The sequence below is a fragment of the Callorhinus ursinus genome, unplaced genomic scaffold, assembly GCF_003265705.2.
Source record: "Callorhinus ursinus isolate GAN/ISIS: 27379988/994484 unplaced genomic scaffold, GSC_fseal_2.0 scaffold14, whole genome shotgun sequence".
Lineage (NCBI taxonomy): Eukaryota > Metazoa > Chordata > Mammalia > Carnivora > Otariidae > Callorhinus > Callorhinus ursinus.
In genome coordinates, this window is record NW_027397076.1 from 43,450,666 (window position 1) to 43,477,476 (window position 26,811).

At 36.3% G+C, this 26,811-nt stretch overlaps 1 long non-coding RNA gene across 1 annotated transcript; it reads right to left on the minus strand.

The window, feature by feature from the left end:
• Positions 1-2,334: 2,334 nt before the first annotated feature.
• On the minus strand, positions 2,335-24,896 carry LOC141374173 (uncharacterized). Its single transcript, XR_012380824.1, has 3 exons — positions 24,594-24,896; positions 6,057-6,171; positions 2,335-4,877 (listed from the first exon to the last, which is right to left on the minus strand). It is a non-coding gene; the product is annotated as an uncharacterized lncRNA (long non-coding RNA).
• Between the last annotated feature and the right edge of the window lie 1,915 nt (positions 24,897-26,811).

Below are 26,811 nucleotides of genomic sequence, written 5' to 3' on the forward strand. Positions count from 1 at the left end.
CTAAGTATGACCTTCTGTACCTGCAATTGCTGAGTTACACAATCTCATATGATGCTTTAATTTCATAGTATCTTATTCATTTAAATGTCACATCTTAGTCTGAGCTATTTTAAGCATATACTTCAATTCTTATTTTAAACTTATCCACATTATCCAATTAGACCTGTTATTAGAGAACTCTAGTTTATGTACTTTAGTTAACAGTGTGAATAAGAAAGTACATTATTTGGTTTGTACTGGAATATTTCTTGGTAAACAACTCACTGTACCGTACGTACTATCATGAGACATTTACGACTTGTCAACGTTACCTAGAAAATACATTTGGACTAAATATTCATTTGACACCTACTGTTTGCAAAGTTATCTGTTCAGTACAGTAAATGTAAACAATCCATAAACCATGTTCCCTGCACTCCGGTAACTTGTAATCTGCAGTGATCACATACAAACTTAACTAATTGCAATAAAAGACAATATGTAAATTTTTGCCCATGGGTGGTGCAGGAAACAAGTCCTATAGGAGTTCAGAAGAGGCTTAGAGAAGGAGATAAAGGAGGCTTAGTAAGAGAGGTGGTGTCTAGGCTGGAACTTGGATGATAAATAAAATAGAAACAGATAAACCAAGACCAGAAATATAAGCAAAAGGTGAGCTGATAAAAATTGCGCCTGGGTGGCTCAGTTGGTTAAGCGGTTGCCTTCGGCTCAGGTTGTGATCCCGGAGTCCTGGGATGGAGTCCCACATCTCCCTCTGACCCTCTACCCTCTCATGCTGTTTCTCTCTCCCTTGCTCTCTAATAAATAAATTAAAAAAAATTAAAAAAAAATTAACATGACTGAGCTATAAGTGGACTCACCTCGGCAAAAGTGCAAGGTTGGTACAGAAGAATGTGAGAAAAGTAAGTGAGGGAAGCATGACTCACCTTGGCCTACAACAGGCCACAACACTGGACCTTAATTATAATCAGCTGCATGATGTTAGAGACATCCGGGGGATAATATTGTGATGCCCACATGAAGAGTGGTTTGGAGAAGCAAGAGTTTAAAAGCAGAAAACCAACTGAGAACCTTTGTCCATGGACTGGCTATGAATTAATAAAGGCCTTGACTAGAAGTATCAGTAATGTTAATGGAAAAGAACATTCTATATTTTTTCTCTTGATTCCAAAACTACTTCCGGATGGACTTTATCAAAATATTCCTGGAACTTGAACTCCATGTTTGTCCTCTATATCCAATTCTGCAAGTCTGAATAAGTGAAGTGAGTTTCATAAATTTGATATGAACTCATTAACTTCATCAGTGAAGGTGTGAAAGGCTGCAGTCTTACTTTCCCCAGCCAAGTGGGTTGTCTATAATAAAACACCTATCACTTCAGGGATTTTAAATTAGCAAGCCATCTGGCAGAAAAAAACATAATGAGGACAGCATTACTCATGAGGGAGGGCTTGGGTTTGACTCAGAGGGCTAAACAGCTCTGAGGATGATCTGTTTTTTGTTTTGTTTTAAGTTAAAGTTTCAGTTCTTATTAAAATACCACACCTCTAAGGGTCACATTTTCTAAAATAGATTTTTGTCATAAAGTCAACAATATGCACGCAAAAGTGGTTAAGTGATTGGGAACTAGATGTAGACCCCACTGATTAGTTCAGTTCTAGATAGTACCATGCGAAGGTCTCATTAAGTGTTCAGATTCATTGTCCTCATGAGACACCTGTTAAGGTCCAGTAGTGCATGGTTAAAATCACTGTCTGCAATACCCTCTTAATATGGCTCCCCTGATAATTCAGGCCTATCACTGATAAAAACAAACAAACAAAAAACCAGTATTGGTAAGGGTAGGAGGGTTTATTCACCACTAGCTGCTAGAAAAGGGATGATTCAGTCTTTGAAAAAAAGCAATCCAGTAATATTGTTAAAAACAACAAGTTTTTCTAATTTTTTGCCTATTAGTCTCATTGTAGATTTGCCCATATAATAATAATTAAATTAAAATTAAAATAATCCTGATAGTCTAAGAGTAGGTCAATAAATTACAGAATATTTGTAGGCTGAAATATTATTTTCTAGCTTAGGACAGATGGAGGGTTTTGAGGAGACACTGGACAAGGGGTAAAGGAGCAGGGGACCAGATATATGAGCTTCACATTCACAAAGAGTCTAAAATATGGACTTTTCACTTTATATCCACATAGCATAAATACTGTCACAGATATATATTTATGGAATTGTGGAATTGAAAAAGTTATATATATATATCACACAACTTTAAACTTGTTTCACACTACCTGAAAGAAATTCTTGGATGGTAGGCTTGCAAATAATATTTCCATATGTTTTTGTAATATTCAAATCTTCTATGAATATTCTATCATTTTATAAATAGGAAAATACACAATAAATTCTGTATTAAAAAAGCACACTGAGGAGATAAGCAGCTTACACAGTTGTTCTGCTCAATCCCTTTTAATTTGGTACATGAAGCACAGCAATGTCGGATGGCTAATAATAAGCATCTTAACACAAATGACAGATGGACTTTTTCCCCAACAATAAAATTCTTTCTGGATGTCCAACTTTGTAATGTAAACCTTTCTTTGTTGCTAAATAATTGTACTTTGCTATTCTTTGTCCTATTTGGCTTTCTAGACACCCAAGTTAATTGTTATAGGCAATCCATTATATAGCCATATCCTCGTTTTCTGAAGTTACATCATAATTGTCTTAGTTTGAGTTCTCCCGTAAACTGAACTTAAGACACAAATTTTGGTGCAGGCATTTTGGTTGGGAGTTCATTACAGAAAGTTGAAGTGAGGGAACAGGGAAAATGTGATATGAACTAGGAAAATCCAATAAACAGCACCTTCTTGAGGTCACGGCTGTATGCAACAGGGGCTCAACTCAACCAGGTCCTCTGATAAATATATAGAGCACCTCAAAACAGTGTCCATACAGAGGATGGCTAGGGCAGTTATGCATCAGATCCCAACCCCTGCAGCATTAACACTCCTGCATTGCCAGGAAATGCCTGCATGTGAGCTGAGTGGGCTTCTGCATTGTCAGGGAAAATTATGAGACAGAAATGGAGCAAGATGAATGGCGCATGCTTGAGGGTACTGTCAGCACACACAGAAGTGTCTGCCACAACTGTAACTGAATGTACAGTGGGGTAAGAGGATTTTAGGAAAGCATCTCCTCCAACACCACGCCACTCTATTTGTAACCCATGTTAATTTTACTGTGAATTACTCTTTGGAGTGGTAACCAATCACATTCTCTTAAAAAAAGACAATACTAAGGTTTAATGAGACAAGCTCTAGTACCCTCCGCTAAAGTTTTTCCTAAGGTCATAATGTTCATTATCTCCATCCTCTAGCTGCCATTCTAGATTGCCCTCTGTCCAGCACTGTCGCAGTCTAGACGCCTGTCTAGTCAGATGGTGGAGATCTTTCTCGAGGAGTCTGAGACATTTGTTGCCTTTTTCTTATCAATGACTGGTTGCTGAGAAATGCTTATTAAATCTCCATATTCTAGGTGAGCTGATTCAGATCTTTTATTCCAGAGGGGTCTGAGCATTTGGATGTTTTGTTTTTTGTCAAGCTGTGGGAGACGCAATTTTCCTTCCACTCTTATCAGTCAAGAAAACTCAAAAAGATGCTTCGATAACTCTCCAAGTTCCAGACACATTCCTCCCCATTCTGACTGTGTGGCAGTGGGTCCAGCTCCTCATGATAATCAGAGCTCAGTTTTCCCTTAGAAGAATGGTAACTGTTTTCTTTCTTAACTAGTCTACTGGCATATGATGTCCCAAATGACAATACAACTGCAATAGCTTCAGTTTTACTGAAAACATCATTGTGTCTGGTTGGAAATACAGACTAATTCAGCAGAGATTCAAGTCATAGAGATGGGAAAGACATTTCCAAGTGGGTCTCTGAGAGTAATGGCAAGAGGCCTAATTCTATGCATACCCCTTTATTCCAGACCCATATGTTATAATTTCAGGACTCAACAATATTATATCGGTGTTTTACCAAACATTCTAGAGATTGATGCTATTATAAAATAAATAAATAAACTGGCTAAAGGAGAAAGTAACAGAGTAGGTGTTCTACTTTGCATGGGGCAATTGAGGAAGACTTCTCTGATGAGGTGACATTTAACTGAGTACAAAATAAAATGGAATGGGCCATTTGGAGAGTTAGGGGAAACATTTTGATCTATACTGAGCGTCTGGAGGAAGAGAGAAAGCACAGGAAGAGAATATAGAGTGGAAAGCAGGAAAGAGATCATGCAGGGCATTTTTACATGGAGAATAATTATAGCCCTGTTATGAGTAACAGGAAATGATTATAAGGTTTTAAACACTAACATGATTATACTCATATTCAAAAGAGGTGACCCTTGTTGTGTAGAGAGTGTATTGGGGATGGAGACAAGGAATGAAGAAGGAAAACCAGCAATCATGGTTAAAGAAAAAAATAAAAGTATGCTGAACAAAGTTGAGGACTGTGCAAACAGAAGTAGGAGGACCCTAGAACATAGCTGTGGTGAGAAATAATAGACTTTACTAATTGTAGAAAAATTAGAAGGAGATAAATTTGGACTTGTTATAAGGAATAATTGTGTCTTTATGTCATGGATTGTCACTGTTCAAAATTATGTCCTTAAGAGGATTTTACTTCCCTACCCCATTAACAACTATATTAATATTAATCGTATCACTTTCTGTGAGCATTCAAATGTGAAAGAAAGTGATGTTTGCTGCTTCTGAGCAGAAACCTAAAGAGCTTTCTTATGGCTCTGTCACTGCTCTTTCCCTCTTCCAGAAGCACAGCACATCCTGACAGGGGCTCTCCTCTTGTCTGGACCGTGAACTGAAAAAAAAAAAAAAAAAAAAATCATGAGTAGAGCCACAGATGATCCACAACACACATGTCAGGTGAGTGGGAAATAAGGCAGAGATTTGAGGCTTGTTTGTTACTTTAACATTAGTGACTGATACAGTATATAGCTATTTAAAACTCACATTCTAAGTATTTTGTAACACTCAACTATGTCTATAACTTGATATTTTCCCATTCATATTAGTTATTGCATACCTCAAAGAAAAGTTTGGAAGATCAATACATCTATCCTCTTCCAAAATTTTCCTAGCATCCAATTTATCAGTAGCCAGATATCTAATTTATCATAATTCCCATGATTCTTTCTTTATTGGGCAATGTGTTACTGAAGGGAAACATTTAGACTTTTCTGGTTTAGATCAGAATAAGAATAAACTGAATTCTTCTGGCAATATAACCCACTTAGAAGAATTACTGTTGCCATAATACTTTCAATAGCACCAAATTTAACAACCATGGCCATTACCTCTCCTCATTCACTCCTCTCAGAAGGTAGGAAGTATTGGGATTGATGGGGACCAGGAAATGCTACCCCAAAATACACCACTCTGGCATAAGGGTCATTTTGAGCTGAAGGCAATTAAGAAGCAGCAAATGTAGAAAAAGCCCTTTGCCATCCCCCATCTGTCTAAAAGCAGAACATAAACTTCCTTCATGAAGGTGTTCTCCCTCTTTTCTCCCGTACCAGGAGGAGGAAAACAACTCTTATTATTAGAGATGGAAAGGTAGCACCAAGATGGGTCTGCACAAACAAACCTTACTCAAATAATTCTTATCTTCCATTAGTTTCCTCCATATATTTACATTCCCACAATTTATTGCCCTTACAAGTCCATACTCAAATCTCCTTTGTTTTGTCACTTCTGCACAAATTTATCACTCTTTTTTAAGACAGTATATAAACCCCAAATTCTAATCACCCCTTGCAGTTACTCATCACTGAGTTCTCTTGCATGTGTGTGTGTTGCATGTGTAAATAGTTTTTTTTCTCCTGTTAATCTGTCTTTTGTTAGTCCAATTCACAAACCCCAGTGATAAAACCCAAGAGGGTAGTGGAAAAAGTTTTTTTTTTAAACATTAAAATGTAATAAAAGAACATTATTATTAATAAATGATGTCTCATATCAGCCACAACACTTATGTACTCACCACATAGAGATAGGTCTCATATCCTTTAGCGCTTCACTAGTATCTGATTCATGGGGAGAAATCTGAAGGATGAAACAAATTCTTCACCACCAGTTTTATATTACAGAAGGAAGCTCTAAAAGTTGAAAGAGAAAATAATTTTCAATGATGTCTTATTAGCTAATGAAACAAATGATAATTCCGAAGATTATTACCTGGAGAGCACCATAGGGAATTAATATTTAGTATTAATTTATTAGGGCTGGGCTCCACAGGAAGAGGTTAAAAAGTACAACTTATAGATAAATTTCTTCCAGTCTGGCTATCCACATAGCTCTTGTTGGAGCTATACACAGAGATCTATAAAAAAATTAAGTGACATAGAAATTTTCCTTTAATGTATTCCTCCTTACAGTTTTTCCATGTTCTCTCTTCTTGATCATCCTAGTTTCTATTGTTTTCTTTCAACACTAAAGAACATAAACATTTAAATTCAAACAGCAAATAGTGTATTTCTATGAAGTATGGGTTATTAATTAGGATCAGTCATTATATTATCTCCATTACCCTTTTCTAATATTCAACTAAATGGAAAAATTGAGGCAATCTTGTGTACTGTAGGAAGTTGCATATTTAAATTCTTTATCTTCCATGGTTTGCAAATTTGGCCATGACCTGTTACTTCTGTTTCATTTATTTCACCTAGAAATGAAATATTTTTATCTATTTCATCTAAAAATAAGATGGAGGTATGTGAGATTATATCTTTTTTATCATTTACCAAAGGCACCAAATTAAAGGCTTTGATTCTATTAGACTACTGACCATACCTAATTGATCCAAACAGTTCATGGATGTGGACTTGCTACATATTTTATACATGTACAATTCCATAAGTTATCGAATTGTCCCCTCCCAAATCCGGTTACACTAAAAGGTAAATAATTATTTAAAATATCATCATTAAATGGAAAAATCACATTACAGGGATACCTCTATGGTTCATGTTCTCTCCAATTTAATTGTAAAGCAGGAGATCTGTTTTCATCTCCAAATTAAAATAAGGCCTAGACAAGAATTAAGACATGGAATTAAGGAGATTAGAATAAAATGTATCCTTAACTTTGTGGACTTTAAATCTTTCATTTTAATAGTGATAATACTTCACTACCTATGCCCCAAATGTTTCTCTAACATCCTATCTTATCTTTGCAGGGTGCAGTTTAAGAAAAATCATTTCCCCTGGTCAAGCCTAAAAGTTGATACAGCACCCCCTCCCCGGGGAGGGGGGAGGGCAGGGCTGTGGTCAGAGCCAGGTCACAGCACCCCCTCCCCACTTTATTCATCTCTGGTTCTTGTCCCTTGACAACTGACAACTATATAGCAGGTCAAATGTAATTCTCAAACTAGTACCATAGATTCCCCCCACCCCAACATACACTTGTGTTTCTTGTGTTTTTGACTGGGGTAGTCCCTGATCCCATGACAGATGTGATCTCATTTCCATTCCCATAATTGCCTGCAGGATATTTTGGTGATTTAAGTTGGGATTGGATATTTCCAGTCAGACTTTTATAAACTTTTATTTATAACAAGCCAGAGTGCGGTGATTTTCATAAGACATGCTTCAGTGCCCAACTGTATTACTGCAAGGCATAAGAAGAATTTCGGAAAACTTTCTTTAGGTTTGTAAGTGGTATGACTTCATTTCTTTTTAGGACTTAAAGAAAATAATCTCCTATTTTTTTAGTTACTTTCCTGCAATAGCTCTAACAGTTTAATGAATTTCTCCCATAGCTTTAAAATGTGGCAAAGTCTAATCAGCACCAATTGTCTGGGTTCTCTCAGTGGTTACAGCAGAGATTGAAAGGAAAAAGTCAGGTTTGATGTCCTTATCTACAACCCTCTCTCCGACCTCAGCCACCCCAGGCCTATATTCTGCTAGTTCAGAGTAACAAAGATTATCTCCAGCAGTGTGTTCCCTTCTTCCAATCTGTTGTTTTATGCCTAATTCTACTAGGTAGCTAGGTGTGATCCTTCTCTCTCCTCTGAAGGCAAATGAGAAGGTGTTATCTAAATAATTACTTATTAATTTCATCATTAGTAGTAATAAGATGAAAAATATAATTTTTCCCTTTCCAAAGTTGCATTTCTACTCGATTTCAATTATTTAGAAATCCAAACATTTTGCTTTAAAAGAGGAATACTAATATTATGGATGTAGCAATTAGCATCTCAGAATTCTTATTAGCTTAGAATTGAATTGAATCTAGCACTTCAAATATGTCACAGAAATGAATGTAAAATACTATAATTTTATCCAAAAACCTATAGCAACTATACAGATGAAGACGTAACTTTATAGAATCCCATATAAAGATGATTTGGGTTTTCTTGACTCTAATTAACAATGTGATATGTATGACTAAGAGGCTAATGTGACCACATGTTACATTAATAGCAGTAGAGTGCCCAGAAGAAAGGATGTGATAGTTCGACTGTTCTCTGTACTTCTAAAGGAATTCTGCCTCCCTCTGGAGACATATTTTGTCTAAGTGATCAAAATGATCAGATGACTAAATAAAATTATCATATATTTTAAAAATCATTAGGAAAAAAGACTATGAGATGAGGATGGAGTAGAATGAATATCACAGTTTTTTTGAAGGACAGTTTAATGAGAGGGAGGAGGGTGAATATTCCATTCTTATTCTATTACAAACTCCTCATGTCAAAATTCTAATTAAATCAATTGATGTTTATTGAGTGCTTATCCTATTGCTGGCAAGATAATTGGGTTGATAACCAGGAATAGATTCCAATTCTGGCTCTTTAATTCACTGTTTTGTGACCCTGGGCAAGTATTTTACTTTTCTGAGTTGCAATATTCTCAACTATAATGTGGGGTTGATCAAACCTATTTCAGAGAACAGTGCCAACTGTTAAATTAGATAATGTGTGCAATGTGACACCATCCTACAGCGTTTGACTTATTTTTGTGAGTGTTGCTACTATTAATATTCAATATATTTTATAGGTTCCCAGTGGAATGAAGCAAGACCAAAGTGTTAAAATTGCTGGTATATTTTTATTCAAATAAGCAATAATTTTTTGTTTCCCACATTCTTATTGGCCCTTCTTAGGCTTTTCTGCTGTTGTTTACAAATGCTTTGGAAATTCTCATAAAAGCTGTGAGCTCCCTTTCCATATATGTGTATATGCACAGACAAGCACTAACACATGAATAAAATTTTGTTAAATATTCATGAGATGGATTGGTTCATTAAATTCCTTCCCTTAGTATAGATCTTCAAGAAATAAAAATTAAATTGGTAAAACTAGAAATTTCACAGAGAAAGACAAGGAATATTCTACTACTGAGGAAAGTATTTGAGAATCCTGTTGGGAACTCTGTGCTTTCTGTCTTTCTTAGTAATGATGCAAGAAGGACAAAGGACGAGAGATTGGAGATGTTATCTCAAGTCCAATTAGAACTTAGAGCTCATTGAGCAATATCCAAAGGCTTTGCTAAATATTCCCTAGATATAGAACGGCAATGAGTGAAAAGTTAATCCTTGTTCTTTTGCTGACTTTTAGCAAATTTGTTTGCGAGCATTACATGGGGATCAATTTCAGAGTCTATGTTTTGTCAACAGACAAGTCCTGTTACACTCATTTTCTAAACAAATCCATAGTCTCTTTTGGTAAACATAAAAATATTAATCTCCCACTTAATGTAATTTGAAATTGCAAAATAACTAAATATTTTAATAAAAGTACTGACAATGCTGAAAATATTTTTTTGAAATTAAATTGTCCCTCAAAGATTCCAACATGACTCTCTCTATGCTCACTCCCCTCATGCTTTGCTTCCATTTACCCCCAAATTTATTATGTTCTTAATTTTTTATACTTTTGACCCAGAGAGAAGCAAAAATAAATAGAGAATTAAAAGTTATTCAAATTATTCTAACCAACATTTTTTCTTTAATTACTGTGGGACCTGACATTTTTGTTTGCAAGGAGTCCTCTTGCCTCCTTCTGCTAGCAGAACCTGGCCCCTGATCCTGAGGGCAGCCATGTGACCCAAGTTGAGAGACTTGTAATCCATAAACTGAACAAATAGATTGGTCCGGGGTGGAAATAATAATACAAGAAAGAACAACTGGAATCCTCTTCTGGGTTTTTAACTGGAACTAACATATCTGGAGTTGGGGATATTGTGTACACAAGCATAGAGTTGTAGAATGTAACACCTGAGCATGTTGCCTCATCCCACAGAGAATGAAGATGCACACAGAGAAAAGCAGAGATGAGAAACAGCAGAGACTACCCTGAGAGTATCAAGTTTCAATATGTCAGAGATGTTCTACAAGTCTTCCTTCAATTATGTGAAGTATGCTCTGTCCTGTCAATAAATTCTCTTTTTACTTAAGCTGAATCGAGTTGGGTTCCAATCACTCACAATTGAAATGGTTAATACAATTCCTAAAAATTTCAGGTTATTATTTGTTTTGATCATCAAACATTTATTTAAAGCAATGGAATCTTTTTCAGTGAAATAGTAGGAGGACCTTCACCCCACAGAAAAAGTTGCTTGGCTTGAAGCGGATAGCAAAGGTCCTGGTCCTGTAGTGCCTTCGTGGAGTTCCCCTTGCCCCAAAGATAACACCTCTACTTTCTGCAAAAAGGCCTTTGACTATGCAAAACACTGTCTGAAAAGTAACTAGGAAAGTCCTCTTAGGACAAAGCATACATCATTCTTCATCTGTTTCTTTCTTTTTTTAAAAAAAATTAATTTCAGCTCTATTGAGGTATAATTGTCACATAAAGTTATAAGATATATAAAAGGTACATTATGATAATTTCATATACATATAAATTGTGAAAGGGCTGCCCCTATCTAGTTAATTAACACATCCGTCACCTCACATATTTATCTTTTTATTTTTTTGTGGGAACATTTAATCTCTACTCTCTCAGCAAATTTTAATTATAAATATAGTGTTATCAACTATATTCACCATGATTTTTTATTTAAATTCAATTAATTAACATGTGTATCATTAGTTCTAGAGATAGAGTTTAGTGATTCATCAGTTATATATAACACTCAGTGCTCATTACATAACATGCCCTCCCCAATGTCCAGCACCCAGTTACCCCATCCCTCCACCCCCCTCCCCTCCAGCAACCCTCAGTTTATTTCCTATAGTTAAGAGTCTCTTACGGTTTGTCTCCCTCTCTGATTTTGTCTTGTTTTATTTTTCCCTCCCTTCCCCTATGATCCTCTGTTTTGTTTCTTAATTCCACATATGAGTGAAATCATATAATTGTCTTTCTCTGATTGACTTATTTTGCTTAGCATAATACCCTCTAGTTCCATACACATCATTGCAAATGGCAAGACTTTGTTTTCTTTTGTTTTTTTGATGGGTGAGTAGTATTCCATTGTGTGTGTCTGTGTGTGTGTGTGTGTGTGTGTGTGTGTGTATACACCACAACTTCTTTATCCATTCATCTGTTGATGGACATCTGGGCTTTTTCCATATTTTGGCTATTGTGGACATGGCTAGTGTAAACATTGGGGTGCAGGTACCCTTTCAAATCACTATATTTGTATCCTTTGCGTAAATAGTAATGCAATTGCTGGGTTGTAGGGTAGCTTTATTTTTAACTTTTTTTGAAAAACCCCCATACTGTTTTCCAGAGTGGCTGCACCAACTTGCATTCCCAGCAGCAGTGTAGGAGGGTTCCCCTTGGTCCACATCCTCACCAGTATCTGTCGTTTCCTGACTTCTTAATTTTAGCCATTCTGACTGGTATGAGGTAGTATCTCATTGTGGTTTTGATTTGGATTTCCCTGATGTAAAGTGATGTTGAGCACTTTCTCATGTGTCTGTTGGCCATTTGGATGTCTTCTTTGGAGAAATGTCTGTTCATGTCTCCTGACCATTTCTTGGTTGGATTATTTGTTTTGAGGATGTTGAGTTCGATAAGTTATTTATAGATTTTGGATACTAGCCCTTTATCTAATAAGACATTTGCAAATATCTTCTCCCATTTGGTAGGTTGTCTTTTAGTTTTGTTGACTGTTTGCTGTGCAGAAGCTTTTTATCATCATGAAGTCCCAATGTTCATTTTTGCTTTTGTTTCCCTTGCATTTGAAGACATGTCTAGCCAGACGTTGCTGTGGCCGAGGTCAAAGAGATTGCTCGAGGACTGTGATGGATTTCTGTCTCACATTTAGGTATTTCATCCATTTTGAGTCTATTTTTATGTATGGTATAAGAAAATGGTCCAGTTTCATTCTTTTGCTTGTGGCTGTCTAATTTTCCCAACACCATTTGTTGAAGAGACTGTCTTTTTTCCATTAGATATTCTTTCCTGCTTTGTTGAAGATTAGTTGACCATAGAATTGAGGGTCCATTTCTGGGTTCTCCATTTTGTTCCATTGATCACGTGTCCATTTTTGTGCCAGGACCATACTCTCTTGATGGTTCCAGCTTTGTAATATAGCTTGAAGTATGGAATTGTGATACCACCAGCTTTGGTTTTCTTTTTGAACATTCCTTTGGCTATTCGGGGTCTTTTCTGGTTCCATACAAATGCTACGATTATTTGTTCCAGCTATGTGAAAAAAGTCGATGGTATCTTGATAAGGATTTCATTGAATGTATAGATTGCTCTGAGTAGCATAGATATTTTAACAATATTTGTTCTTCCAATCCATGAGCATGGAGTATTTTTCCATTTCTTTGTGTCTTCCTCAAATTCTTTCATAAGTGTTCAATAGTTTTCAGAGTACAGAGACTTTATGTCTTTGGTTAGGTTTATTCCTAGGTGCCTTACGGTTTTTGGTGAAATTGTAAATGGGATTGATTCCTTCATTTCTCTTTCTTCTGTCTCATTGTTAGTGTATAGAAAATCAACTGACTTCCATGCACTGATTTTATATTCTGCCACTTTGCTAAATGCCCGTTATGACTTCTAGCAATTTTGGGGTAGTCTTTTGGGTTTTCCACATAGAGTATCATGTCATCTGCGAAGAGTGACAGTTTGACTTCTTTGCTGATTTGGATGCCTTTTATTTATTTTTGTTGTCTGATTGCTGAGGCTAGGACTTCTAGTACTATGTTGAACAGCAGTGGTGATAGTGGACATCCCTGCCGCATTCCTGACCTTAGGAGAAAAGCTCTCAGTTTTTCCCCATTGAGAATGATATTCACTGTGGGCTTTTCATAGATGGCTTTTATGATATTAAGGTATGTTCCCTCTATCCCTACACTATGAAGAGTTTTAATCAAGAAAGGATTCTATATTTGTCAAATGCTTTTTCTGCATCTACTGAGAGGATCATATGGTTCTCATTCTTTCTTTTATTAATGTGGTATATCACGTTGATTGATTTGCGGTTGTTGAACCACCCTTGCAGCCCAGGAATAAATCCCACCTGGTTTTGCTGAATAATACTTTTAATGTACTGTTGGATCCTATTGGCTAGTATCTTGGCGAGATTTCTTTGCATCCATGTTCATCAGGGATATTGGTCTGAAGTTCTCCTTTTTGGTAGGGTCTTTGTCTGGTTTTCTGATCAAGATAATGCTGGCCTCATACAATGAGTTTGGAAGTTTTTCTTTCATTACTATTTTTTGAAACAGCTTCAGAAGAATGAGTGTTCTTCTTTAAATGTTTTGTAGAATTCCACTGGGAGGCCATCTGGTCCTGGACTCTTGTTTGTTGGAAGATTTTTGATTATTGCTTCAATTTCTTTGCTGGTTATGGGTCTGTACATGTTTTCTATTTCTATTGTTTCAGTTTTGCTAGTTTATACATCTCTAGGAATGCATCCATGTCTTCCAGATTGCCTAATTTGTTGGCTTATAGTTGCTCGTAATATGTTCTTATAACCGTATTTCTTCAGTGTTGGTTACGACCTCTCCTCTTTCATTTATGATTTTATTAATTTGGGTCCTTTCTCTTTTCTTATTGGTAAGTATGGCCAGGAGTCAATCTTATTAATTCTTTCAAAGAACCAGCTCCTAGTTTTGTTTATCTGTTCTACTTTTCTTTTCGTTTCTATTTCATTGATTCCTGTTATTATCTTTATTATTCCTCCTCTGCTGGCTTTAGGATTTATTTGCTGTTCTTTCTCCAACTCCTTTAGGTGTAAGGTTAGGTTATATATTTCAGACTTTTCTTGTTTCTTGAGAAAGGCTTGTGTTGCTATGTACTTCCCTCTTAGAACCACCTTTGCTGTATCCCAAAGGTTCTGAAGAGTTGTGTTTTCAATTTCATTTGTTTCCATGAATTTTTAAAATTCTTCTTTAATTTCCTGGTTGACCCATTCATTCTCCAGTAGGATGCTATTTAGCCTTCATGTATTTGTGTTCCTTCCAAATTTGCTCTTGTGATTGAGTTCAAGTTTTAAAGCATTGTGGTCTGAAAGTCTGCAGAGAATGATCCCAATCTCTTGGTACCAGTTGAGATCTGATTTGTGACCCAGTATGTGATCTGTTCTGCAGAATGTTCCATGTGCACTCAAGGAGAATGTGTATTTAGCTGCTTTAGGATAAAATGTTCTGAATATATCTATGAAGTCCATTTGGTCTAGTGTGTCATTCAAAGCCCTTGTTTCCTTGTTGATCTTGGACTTAGATGATATGTCCATTTCTGTAAGTGGGTGTTAAAGTCCCCTACTATTATTGTATTATCATCAATGTATTTCTTTAATTTTGTTATTAATTGGTTTATACAATTGGCTGCTCCATGTTAGGAGCATAAATATTTACAATTGTTAGATCTTCTTGTTGAATAGACCCTCTAATTATGATATAGTGTTCTTCCTCACCTCTTATTACAGTCTTTGGCTTAAAATCTAATTTGTCTGGTATAAGGATTGCTCCCCCAGCTTTCTTTTGATGTCCATTAGCATGATAAATAGTTTTCCACCCACTCACTTTCAATCTGGAGGTGTCTTTGGTTTTAAAATGAGTCTCTTGCAGACAGCATATCAATGGGTCTTGCTTTTTTATCCAATCTGAAACCCTGTGTCTTTTGATTGGAGCATTTAGCCCATTTACATTCAGAGTAACTGTTGAGAGATATGAATTTAGTGCTATTGTATTACCTGTAAAGTCTCTGTTTCTGTTCCTTTCTGGTCTATGTTACTTTTGGGCTCTCTTTGCTTAAAGGATCCCCTTTATATATCTTGCAGGGCTGGTTTAGTGATCACAAATTCTTTTAGTTTCTGTTTGTCCTAGAAGCTCTTTATCTCTTCTTTTCTCAATGACAGGCTTGCTGGATAAAATATTCTTGGCTGCATATTTTTCTTAATTAGCAGCTTGAATATATCATGCCAGTCCTTTCTGGCCTGCCAGGTCTCTGTGGACAGATCTGCTGCCAGCCTTATGTTTCTACTTCTGTAGGTTAAGGACCCCTTGTCCCTAGATGCTTTCAGAATTTTCTCTTTATTTCTGATATTTGCAAACTTCACTATTATATGTCGAGGTGTTGACCTATTTTTATTGATTTTGAGTGGGGTTCTCTGTGCCTCTTGGATTTGAATGCCTGTTTCCTTCCCCAGATTAGGGAAGTTCTCAACTATAATTTGACGAAATAAACCTTCTGCCTCTCTCTCTCTCTCTCTCTCTCCTATTCCTCTGGGACCCCAATTATTCTAATATGGTTTTGGTTTATGGTATCAATGTTCTCTCAAATCCTCTTCTTGTGATCCAATAGTTGTTTATCTCTATTTTTCTCAGCATCCTTATTCTCCATCATTTTGTCTTTTATATCAGTGACTCTCTCTTCTGCCTCTTTATCCTAGCAGTTAGAGCCTCCATTTTTAATTGAATCTCAGTAATAGCCATTTTTATTTCAACACGAATAGATGTTAGTTCTTTTATTTTTCTAGTAATGAATTCTCTAGTGTCTTCTATACTTTTTTCAAGCCCAGCTAGTATCTTTGTAATCATTATTTTGAATTCTAGTTCTGACATCTTACTTATATCCATATTGATTATATCCCTGGCAGTGAGTACTACCTCCTGTTCTCTCTTTTGGGGTTAGTTTTTCCATCTCGTCATTATGTCCAGAAAATAACAGAAGAAAGAGAGGAAATACAAAAATAGCAACAATGACACCAGAAAAATATGCACTAAATAAATCAGAAGAGAACAACCCCCTCCAACCCTGCAAAAAAAAAAAAAAAAAAAAGAGGGAGAGACTGAAAGAGAGAAATCCAACAAAAAGTAGAACAGAACACAACAATAAACTAGATCCTGGGACTATTTTGGTCTGTTTGTTAGAAGGAACTAGATACCAAAATAGGAAAGAAAGATATATATATACATACACACACACACACACACACACACACAAATAAAGTTGAATACAATAAAAGTAAACCAAAAATGAAAAAAAAATGCAACATAAATGTAAAAATGAAAATTAAAAGAGACTTAAAAAAGAATTGCTAAAATAAGAAAATAGCTGAAAAGGAAAAAAATATAAACTGAAAGAGTAAGGAATAAGAAGAAAAAACCATGAATGCTATATACTGTCTTCCCTAAGAGCTAGAGTTTGGCAGTTCTGTATGATCAGTAAACTTGGTATTAGCTGGATGTTCCTGTTGGTCTTCTGGAGGAGGGGTCTGTTGCACTGATTCTCAGGTGTCTTTGCCCCAGGTGGAATTTCTCTGCCCTTGCCAGGGGGCCAGACTCCAAATGTACTATGTAGCCCTGTTTTGCTCCCTGAAGGCTTTCAGCATGGATGTTGGGGATAAAAATGGCAGTGCCCCATCTCCAGCCCTGGAGCTGAAAGCTCATGCCCATCACTCTTCAATAAGCCCTCACAGAAAAGTAGTCAATCACTCTTGTGACCAGGGAAACAAGTTTCTGTCAGAATTCTGTGTTTATCCAGCCTGTGACCAATGTTTTTTTATCTCAGGCACCCAACCCCATTTTGAGTCTCTACACTTTACAGACTCCTGCTGCATGGACCCAAGTCATTCCTCCTGGGGGAGAAGAGGGGGTTTCTCTGTGCTTCTGCCTCTTGCAGGGCCCCTGCTTGAAGAGCAGTCACCTGACTCTGCTGCAGTTTGTGGTTTATGGCAACACTGAGCAGAAAACTGGCACCCGGGCTCACTGTTTGCAGCTAACTCTCCTGTGCTGATGCTTGGGAACTCTTCTGCACACAGACACCCCCATTCTTTTCGTGACCCTGGGGATCCTGAGACCACACTGTCCCACCTGGGATTCCACCAACTTTGCCCCCGGAGCACCTTTCAGGTAGACTTCTAAAAGTTCCAATTTTGTGCTCTGCAGTTACTACTTTCAGGTAGCTGGCTTACAGAGGTTCTCTCCCCCCCATAGTTTATCTTCTGATATATAGCCTCAGAGTCACTTCTCCATACCTCCTACCTTGTAAAAAGTGGTTGTTTTTCTCTTTGTAGAATTGCAGCAATTCTTTCCTCAGATCTCCAGTTAATTTCTTTTTTTTTTTTTTAAAGATTTTATTTTATTATTTGACAGAGAGAGAGACAGTGAGAGAGGGAACACAAGCAGGGGGAGTGGGAGAGGGAGAAGCAGGCTTCCCGCCGAGCAGGGAGCCTGATGCAGGGCTCGATCATGACCTGAGCCGAAGGCAGATGCTTAACAACTGAGCCACCCAGGTGCCCCATATCTCCAGTTAATTTCACAGGTATTCAGAATGACCTTCAGACCTTATTCATCTTATAAGAGAGAGTTTGTACCCTTTTACCAGCCTCTCCCATAACCTTCCTTCCACCCCAACCCCTTGGCAACTACGTTTCTACTTTTTCTGACTTTGACTTTTGTTTAGATTCCATAGTTTTGTTTATATACATACATATACTTATATAGACACATATACATAAAATATGTATATTAACACTATTCACACACATTAGCATGAGGGTAACTGCATATTTCTATCACACTTTGTTCTGTGATATCTCTAGACAACTTCTGCCTCATCATACTACTTTTGTTAGAAGTATCCTTTACCTAACATGTTATATGAAAAATTCTGTGAGAGAATAATCAGCTTTAGACAAATACATATGATTCTACCAATTTCCTAATGCAAATATAAAATTTTGCTAATATATTTTTCTGAAAATTATATTCAAGTGATTTACATTTTATCATATTTTCAATATCATTTTCATTTGCAAGAACATGGAGTCTTAATATTATATAAATATAATATAAAACCAACAGACCCAAGCTTTAAATTGACTTCCTAATTTTTTTTATTTTTTGACTTAATTTTAAAAGAAAAGTTGTATAAACAATATTTACAAAGAAAATTCTATGAAGAAGAAAATGTGGAAAATGGCACTAAATAGATTTTCTTGTTGATAATTAAGCTTGAAGAGTGAAATATAAAAGTTTAACTTTGTTATAGTGAATACAGTTATGCTTTATAGTCAATTAGTCCTTAAAATGAGAAATGGTTAAATGAGTTTCCTCTTTGGGTAATGAGCAAACTTCATTTTAGCAGAGTGCCTTGCACAAAGAAGTCAAGAAGGTTGATACGATAATGATAATGATGATGATGTTTTTAATTTGAACCTCATGAGGCATCAGTTATCGCAATTAAAGCAAATTAAAAAATGAAAAAACATAATCAATAGAAATATAGCAACTTGAAGTCAACAGTTTTGTTTTTTGTTTTTTTAATATAGCCATTTTTGTTTTTGCCTACCCAGTGTTCTCTGCTCTCTGGTGCAGTATTTCAAATTGCCTTTGGGGGAATATCCTCTACCCACACTCAGGCAACAAAGTTCAGAAGGGGCTCTAGCCAGGATTACATTTGAAACTTAGTCTGGTCAAATGAGCCCCTAAATTGCCTTAGACACAGGGATTGGTTAAAAGAGGGGCATATGACCCAAAATCAACCAATAACAGAGAATTCCAGAGGTTATTGAGGGAGCTGGTAAGAGGAGATGCTCTATGTTTTAAACTAGATATGTTTTAAACTAGATAGAGCCTAGAAAGAAATCTATGCATCTACAGTTAAATGATCTCCGATATGATACAAAGAACATACAATAGGGAAAGAATAGTCTCTTCAATAAATGGTGGTGGAAACACTAGATACCAACATCCAGAAGAATGATGTTGGTCTCTTATCTCACACTATATACAAAAGTTTACTCAAAATATATTAAAGACTGAAATGTAAGATGTGAAACCATAAAACTCCTAGAAGAAAATATAGGGAAATATCTTGACATTGGTCTGAGCAATGTTTTGTGGGGTTTTTTTTTGAGGGGGGAATATGACATCAAAAAGTACAGGCAACAAAAGCAAAAATAGACAAGTGGGATTGCATTAAACTAAAAAACTTCTGCACAGCAAAGGAAGTAATCAAAAGAATGAAAAGACAACCTATAGAGTGGTAGAAAATATTTATAAACCATATGCCTACTAATAAGAAGTTAATATCCAAAATACATAAGGAACTCCTACAACTCAATAGCTAAAATTAACCCAATTTGAAAAATGGCTTAAGGACCTGAATAGCTCTCAAAAGAAAACATACAAATGGCTAATAGATATAGAAAAATATGTTCAACATTACTAATCATTAGGGAAATGTACATAAAAATCATAACAAGATATTCCCTCATACCTGTTAGAATGGCTATTATCAAAAAGACAAAAAATTACAAGTGTTAGTGAGGATGTAGAGAAAGGGAAACTTTGTGTTCTGTTGGTGGGAATGTAAATTGGTACAACCACTATGGAAAGCAGTGTACAGATTCCCCCCCAAATTACAAATAGAACTCCCATATGATCCAGCAATCCCACTTCTGTGTATATACCAAAGGAAATAAAATCAGTACCTTAAAGAGATATCTGTATTCCCACATTCATTACAGCATTATTCACAGAAGACAGCACATGGATACAATCTTTTGACAGATGAATGAATAAAGAAATGTGGTGTATATATATATATATATATGTATACATACACACACACACACACATATATATATATACACATACACACAATGGAATATTATTTAGCCACAAGAAAGAAATCCTGCCATTTGGACAACACGGATGAAACTGGAGGACATTACGCTAAGTGAAATAAGCAAACACAGAAAGACAAACACTATGTGATCTCACTTATATGAGGAATCTAAAAAACTTGAACTCATAAAAGCAAAGAGTAAAATAGTGGTTGCCAGGGGCTGGGAGGTGGGGTAAATGGGGAGATGCTGGTAAAGGGTACAAAGCTTCAGTTATGAGGGATAAATAAGTTTTGGAGATCTAACATGCAGCATATTAATTACAGGTAATAATCTGTATTGTATATTTAGGATTTGCTGAGTCGATCTTGGTTGTCACCTCACTTACACACATAAAATTGTAACTATGTGAGGCAATGCATATGTTAATTAGCTGATTGCAACATATTGCACATCTTAAATATATACTTTTTTTTTTTTGCTAAGTATACTTCAATAAAGTTGGGGAAAAATCAGACTCTGGAAATAGTGACTTAACAAAGGGCTAAAACCAGAGAGATTATTAACTAGGAGATGAAAATTTTAAGTTTTATATCTTAGTTAAATGATGAGTAAGATAGGAGTTTGTAAGAGGAGTAGGGGACATTTGATAGGGAGCAAATGTTAGGAGTGTTTTGTTTTTTTAAGGACTTAAATCTTATTTTATTTGTCTTCTCCAGGTCTCTGTACTTGAAATAAGTAGAAGCCAGATAAATAGGCATGTATTGGAGGAAAATATTGGGAGCCCAGCCTTTGGCTTGTTGAAATAATAGCCTATCAAGGGACTTATCCTCTACTTGGGGACAAAACACAAAGGAATAATTTAAATTCCTAATTTAACAAAAGAAAAGAGATCCACATCCCCACCCGTGTTTATTTTCTGTCTCTGTGGTATCATCCAATCCAGGGGAGCTAGAAAATTTGGCTCAAAGATGGTAGAATATGGGCTTAGTGGTACAGCAGCATCTGGAATCCCTGAGAGGTCAGAGGGGCAGGTGTCTGGAGCCCTACATCACAGCCATCAGAAAATGTGGATGCACACACAGGAGAGTGCGGTGAAGGAGGGGGTTTGGAGAAGTTCCTATCTGATTGCCTTCCTTTTTTTTAAGTTTTTATTTAAATTCCAGTTACTTAACATGGAGTGTAATATTAGTTTCAGGTGTACATTATAGTGATTCAACACGTCTATATATTACCCAGTGCTCATTACAAGTGCCCTCCTTAATTCCCATCCCCTATTTCACTCGTTCCCCCACCTTCCCTCTGCTAACCATCAGTTTGTTCTCTATAGTTAAGAGTCTGTTTCTTGGTTTGCCTCTCTCTCTCTCTCTCTCTCTTTTTTTTTTTTGTTTCCCAAAAAAGGAATGTTCTTATGGCATTTTGTATGTGGCCATTCTACACTTTATCTAGAAAAAAATTTTTAGCTTCTGGCACACTTACATAATTTTTCCCTATGTCAAATGCAAGTAGATTATTTTTCTTAGCCTGTTAATAATTTTATTCAGAATATGGAATGGGTGGTATTAGATGTATATATTTAAGCTGCTAATCTGAACTAAAGTCTAATAATTAAGTCTCCTAGTATAAAAGTCCATAGCTGAAAAAGGTTTGCTGAACCTTTATAAGTAGGAATTCATCAGGTCAAGGAATGAGAAAAAATATTATAGACTTAGGGAGTAGCATGAGGCAAAAAGAAATGGCAGATTTATAAAAATGAGGAGAGACCCATGTGACTATATTTTAGTAATTACAGAAGGATTTATTGAGAAATAAGTCTGGAAAGGAAAGTAGCAATACCATGCTCAGGACATTGATCTTTTTTCTTCACAAAACAGGGTTCATTGAATATTTGAGAGAATGGTGGTTATTTGATAGAAATATAGCTAGAATGCGAATAAATTGTCATGGGGGAATAATGGACTGGGATTTAGATGCTAAAAATAGACTTTTAGAGACCTGTGTGAATTAGAACAGACCACAGATGGGGTGTGGTAATATTGGTGAAAATGGTAGAACACTGTTTAGTTGATTGTAGGTTTTTTTTTTAACAATTGCATTATTTTTCATTTTTGTATTCTATCTGGATAAAAGTAAAAAAAAAAAATGCCACATTCCTTCAGTGTACAAGTCAAAGCACTTTGACCAGTAAGTCTTTAAAAATGATCCCTAATCCCTCCCCCAATCTCATCTACAGCTTCTCTCCTTCATTCTCTTTCTTCTAGCTAGGCTAAACGTCTTGCCCTTTCTTGAACTTGCCAGATATGCTTCTCAGAACTTTCACACTCACAGTTTCCTTTGCTTGGGATGTTCTTCCTTCAGAAATCTGCCTGTCTTGTTCCCTCACCTCCTTCATGTTTTTACACAAATGTCATCTTATCCACATTTTCCATCCTGTCCAAAATTGCCACCTCCTTATCCCCTTCCCTGCTTTATTATTTTCCCTAGCACCTAGTATGTAACATAGTAAATTGTTTAATTTTTTATTGGTTTTTCCAGAACTTAAGTTCCATGAGGTCTGAATGTCTATTTTGTTTACTATAAACTTAGCATTTAGAATGTTTCTACAATTGTACAGTCAAATATATTTGTCAAATGAATAAAGTGGTATGTTTTACAATGTACGTAGCTGCTTGTGTGCTTTTTATAGTTTTTTTCATTTCATTTATACCCCCTATCACCATGACTTTGTGAATTTGGCCAAATCAGTGTACAGAAAACCTCTGGACACTAGATACAACTCACTTAATCCCACTTACCAGGTCTTTCCCCCATCCCTACGCTCTCTCAGAGAATGTAAGGGAAGAAAAAAATGTATTTTTTGTTCTGCCTTAGTATCAATATAGATGATACTATATTACACAATGTTTTTCTTCTAAGTGGAAAGTATATATAGTGCATTATGTCAAGTTCCACACTGTGCCAGATACTCAATATTCATCTGAATCTCACTTACAGTCTTGATTGGTTAGAAATATAGGAAGAGCCCTTGAGCTCAGTGAAAACAGATTCTACCAAAGCCCCAGGAGAGGTATCATCACTGGACTCCAGAGTAGTCATGATAATTCCATTGGCCAGTAATTAGTTTAGGAGTGCTCACATGACCCAGTGTGGCTAGTGGGATAGAAGTGGGAGGCTACTGAAATGGGCTTCAAAGTCCCTGCTTTCCTGATAATAAGGTCAAATCTAATTGGCATGGTGCTTTACTCTTCTGCAGTTCATCCTTTCCTCTTTCCCATTCATCCTGCCTGGAATGTGAATGTGATGACTTTAGGTATAGCTGTCATGAGGTGATGAACATGAGCAGAGCCAATATGCTAAGACTGACAGAATGGAAAATCAGAAAGACCCTTGGTCTCTGATGACATCATTCAGTGCCTGCAAACAGCCTACTTCTGGATTTCTTGTGATGTGGAAAATAAAAATCTATTTGCATAAGTCACTGTAATTGGGTTTTCTGTATTTTTGAATACATTCCTAATTGATGCAGTAGTGAATAAGTGATTCAAATGTTGATGTAATTACCTAGTATTAATTCAATAGCACCATGTAAAACATCTTGCTTATTTGCAATAATACATTCCTTGTGAAATACTTTAATAGCAATGAGTTATATTAAAGTAATAATGGGGGGGCACCTGGGTGGTGCAGTCAGTTAAGTGTCCAACTCTTGGTCTCAGCTCAGGTCATGATCTCATGGTTGTGAGAGCCCTGCCTCCTCTCCATGCTCAGTGTGGAGTCTGCTTGATGTTCTCTCTCTCTCTAATAAATAATCTTAAAAAAATAAAGTAATAATGGGTTGGTAGGGAATTTCATATAATTTTAATTTATTGAAATGGGCAAATGGCTTCATGAGGTAAAATTATATTCCAAAGGGAGGATCTTAAAAAAGGGGGGGAGGAGCTCATGATAAAAATAATAGCTAATATATATTATCTATTACAAGTGAGACAGAATTGTAAGAGCTTTACATTTAATTTTCCATCCAATGCTATGTTTGAGTGAAATCAATTTCATTATAGATAGGACTGAATCAAGATAGCTTGTTAGTAGGTGAGATGGGCACAAATTTAATATCCATGCCCCACTGAATGTCCTTTAAATTAAGCATGTAGTTCTTCCCATTAACACGAGCAACACTTTTTAGGTTGGTAACTCTCAGAGCCATTTCCTTTTATTCTGAAAATGTAGTTTTAATCACTAATTTGAAATAACATGGGGATAAGAGTTCATGACAAAATTTAAAATGTTGAATTATGTCCTTGAATTAAAAATAAGTGAAAGGTGAGATCCATTTTAAAGGCAATTTTAAAAACAAAACCCTTCTGATTTCTGGTCTGTTATGTAAAGCTTAGAAGTTGCCAGTCTGTCCTAACAACAGTGAAAAAGCTGAACAAACTTAAAAAATCAACATTTCTTCTTAGACCCATATGAGAGGTGAGGTACCAGAGCAGACAGGGGCCCCCCAAATTGGAGAGATAGACAGGCAAATACAAATAATCACTACTTACCAAGCAGGAACCTATGAGCAGCATATTCCACAGGAACCAGTGCCAGGGTAAGAAAACCTGAACAGTAATTGACAGAATTGCTGAAGTCTCAGTGTAGAAAAGTCTGAGAATTAAAAACTCGAGGGGAACCCAGTCAGGAGGGCCCCATATTTTTTGTTTTTTCCTCTAGGAGCTTTACGAGGTGCTCACAGTATCAGAGAAAAACTCCCTCATATTTCTGGCAGGAAGAAGGGCAAAGGAACCATTTTGAAATACTCCAGAGCATTCTATTTTTACTTAACAAGGTCTGCCCTCAGAAGAAACTATTTAACTAGAGCCTAACCTGCTGGGGCTTATCGGAGCCTAATTGACTTGAGGGAAGGGAAATACCCAACTCCAGCTGGCTGTAGCCTTCTACAGAAAGGGAGGGAAATATCCAATTACAGCCCCGCTCTGGCTTTCCAAGAAAGAGAAGGAAAATATTCAGCTCCAGCTTACTCTAGCGATCCTGTCCCACACAGGGTTGGGAGAGCCGGGAGGGAAAATAAGAAGCATGTGTGAATTACACAGTGCAGGGCATAGACTCACTAAAAGACTGAGACCTAATCATAGGACAATCAAAAGCTTCCTTTTCTCCCCGACACACATCACATTACTAAAGGCTTACTCAAGCACTTCCTTCTTCCAGTTCCTTCTACCAACATCTTGTCTGACAATCAAGGAAAACATTTACAAGACGTACTCAAAGGCAGAAAGCACAGCCTGAAAAGCGAGAGCTAGCATCCAAACCAAACTCAGTTACGGCAGAGATGTTGAAACGATCAGACCAGGAATTTAAAACAACTGTGCTAAGAGCTCTAATGGAGAAAGTAGACGGCATGCAAGAACAGATGCGTGATAGAAGCAGAGACCCAGAATTCTAAGAAGGAGCCAAAAAGAAATCCTAGAGATCAAAAACACTGTCACATAGATGGAGAATGCCTTTGATGGGCTCGTTAGTCAACTGGACACAGCAGAGGAAAAACATCTGTGAATGTGAAGATATCTCAATAGAAACCTTCCTAACTGAAAAGCAAAAAAGAACAAAGACGGAAAACAAAACTGAACATCCAATAACTGGTCCTACTACCAAAGTGTAACACATGTGTAATGGGAATATCAACAAAGGAAGAAGAAGAAATATTTGAAATAATGATGACTAAGGATTCCCTCAATTAATATCAGATACCAAACAGCAGATCCAGAAAGCTCAGAGAACACCAAGCAGGATAAATGTTAAGAAAACTATACCTGGGCATTTGATTTTCAAACTATAGAAAAGTAAAAATAAGGCAAAAAAAGAAGCCGGGGGTGGGGGTGGGGGAACACCTCACCTATAGAGGAGCAAAGCTAAGAATAATATCCAACTTCTCTTCAGAAACCAATCAAGCAGGAAGAGAGTGGAATGAAATATTTAAAATGTTGAGAGAAAAAACACCACCAACCCATAACTCTGTACACTGCAAAATTATCCTGCAAAACTGAAGGAGAAGTATTTTTTAAGATGAACAAAAATTAAGGGAACTTTTTGCTGGTAGGCCAGCCTTTAAAAAAATGTTGAAGGAAGTTCTTTAGAGAGGAGGAAAATAATATGGGTCAGAAACTCAGGTCTACAGATAGAAAGGAAGGACATTAGAGAAAGAATAAGTAAAGGTAAAATACAAACTTTTATTTATCTTATTCTTAATCTAACATAACATTTTGTCTGAAACAATAGTAGCAACAATATATGCAATTATATATGTGTGCATATACACATATACACATGTGTATGTCTCTATATAGTGACATGAATGACAGCAATGATATGAGACAGGAGGACAGAATTAGGATTGTTTTGTTATTACAAGGTATTTGCACCACCCGTGAAGTGACAGTTATTTGAAAGTAGACTGGGTTGGTTGTAAATGTATATTGCAATCATTAGGCAAACCACTAACAAAGACAGGAAAAAAAGGAAATATAACCAATATGCTAAGAAAGGAGAGAAAATGGAATTATATAAAATGCTCAACTAAAGCCACAAAAGGCAGAAAAAGAGTGGAAGGAACAAAGTACAAGGGCAACACATAGAAAATAGTAACAAATATGATAGACTTTACTCCATCTATTCAGTTATCGTGTTAAATGTCACTGGTCTAAATGCACTAGTTAAAAACGAGATTATCAGAGTAGAACAAAAAATAAGATCCACTTAAAT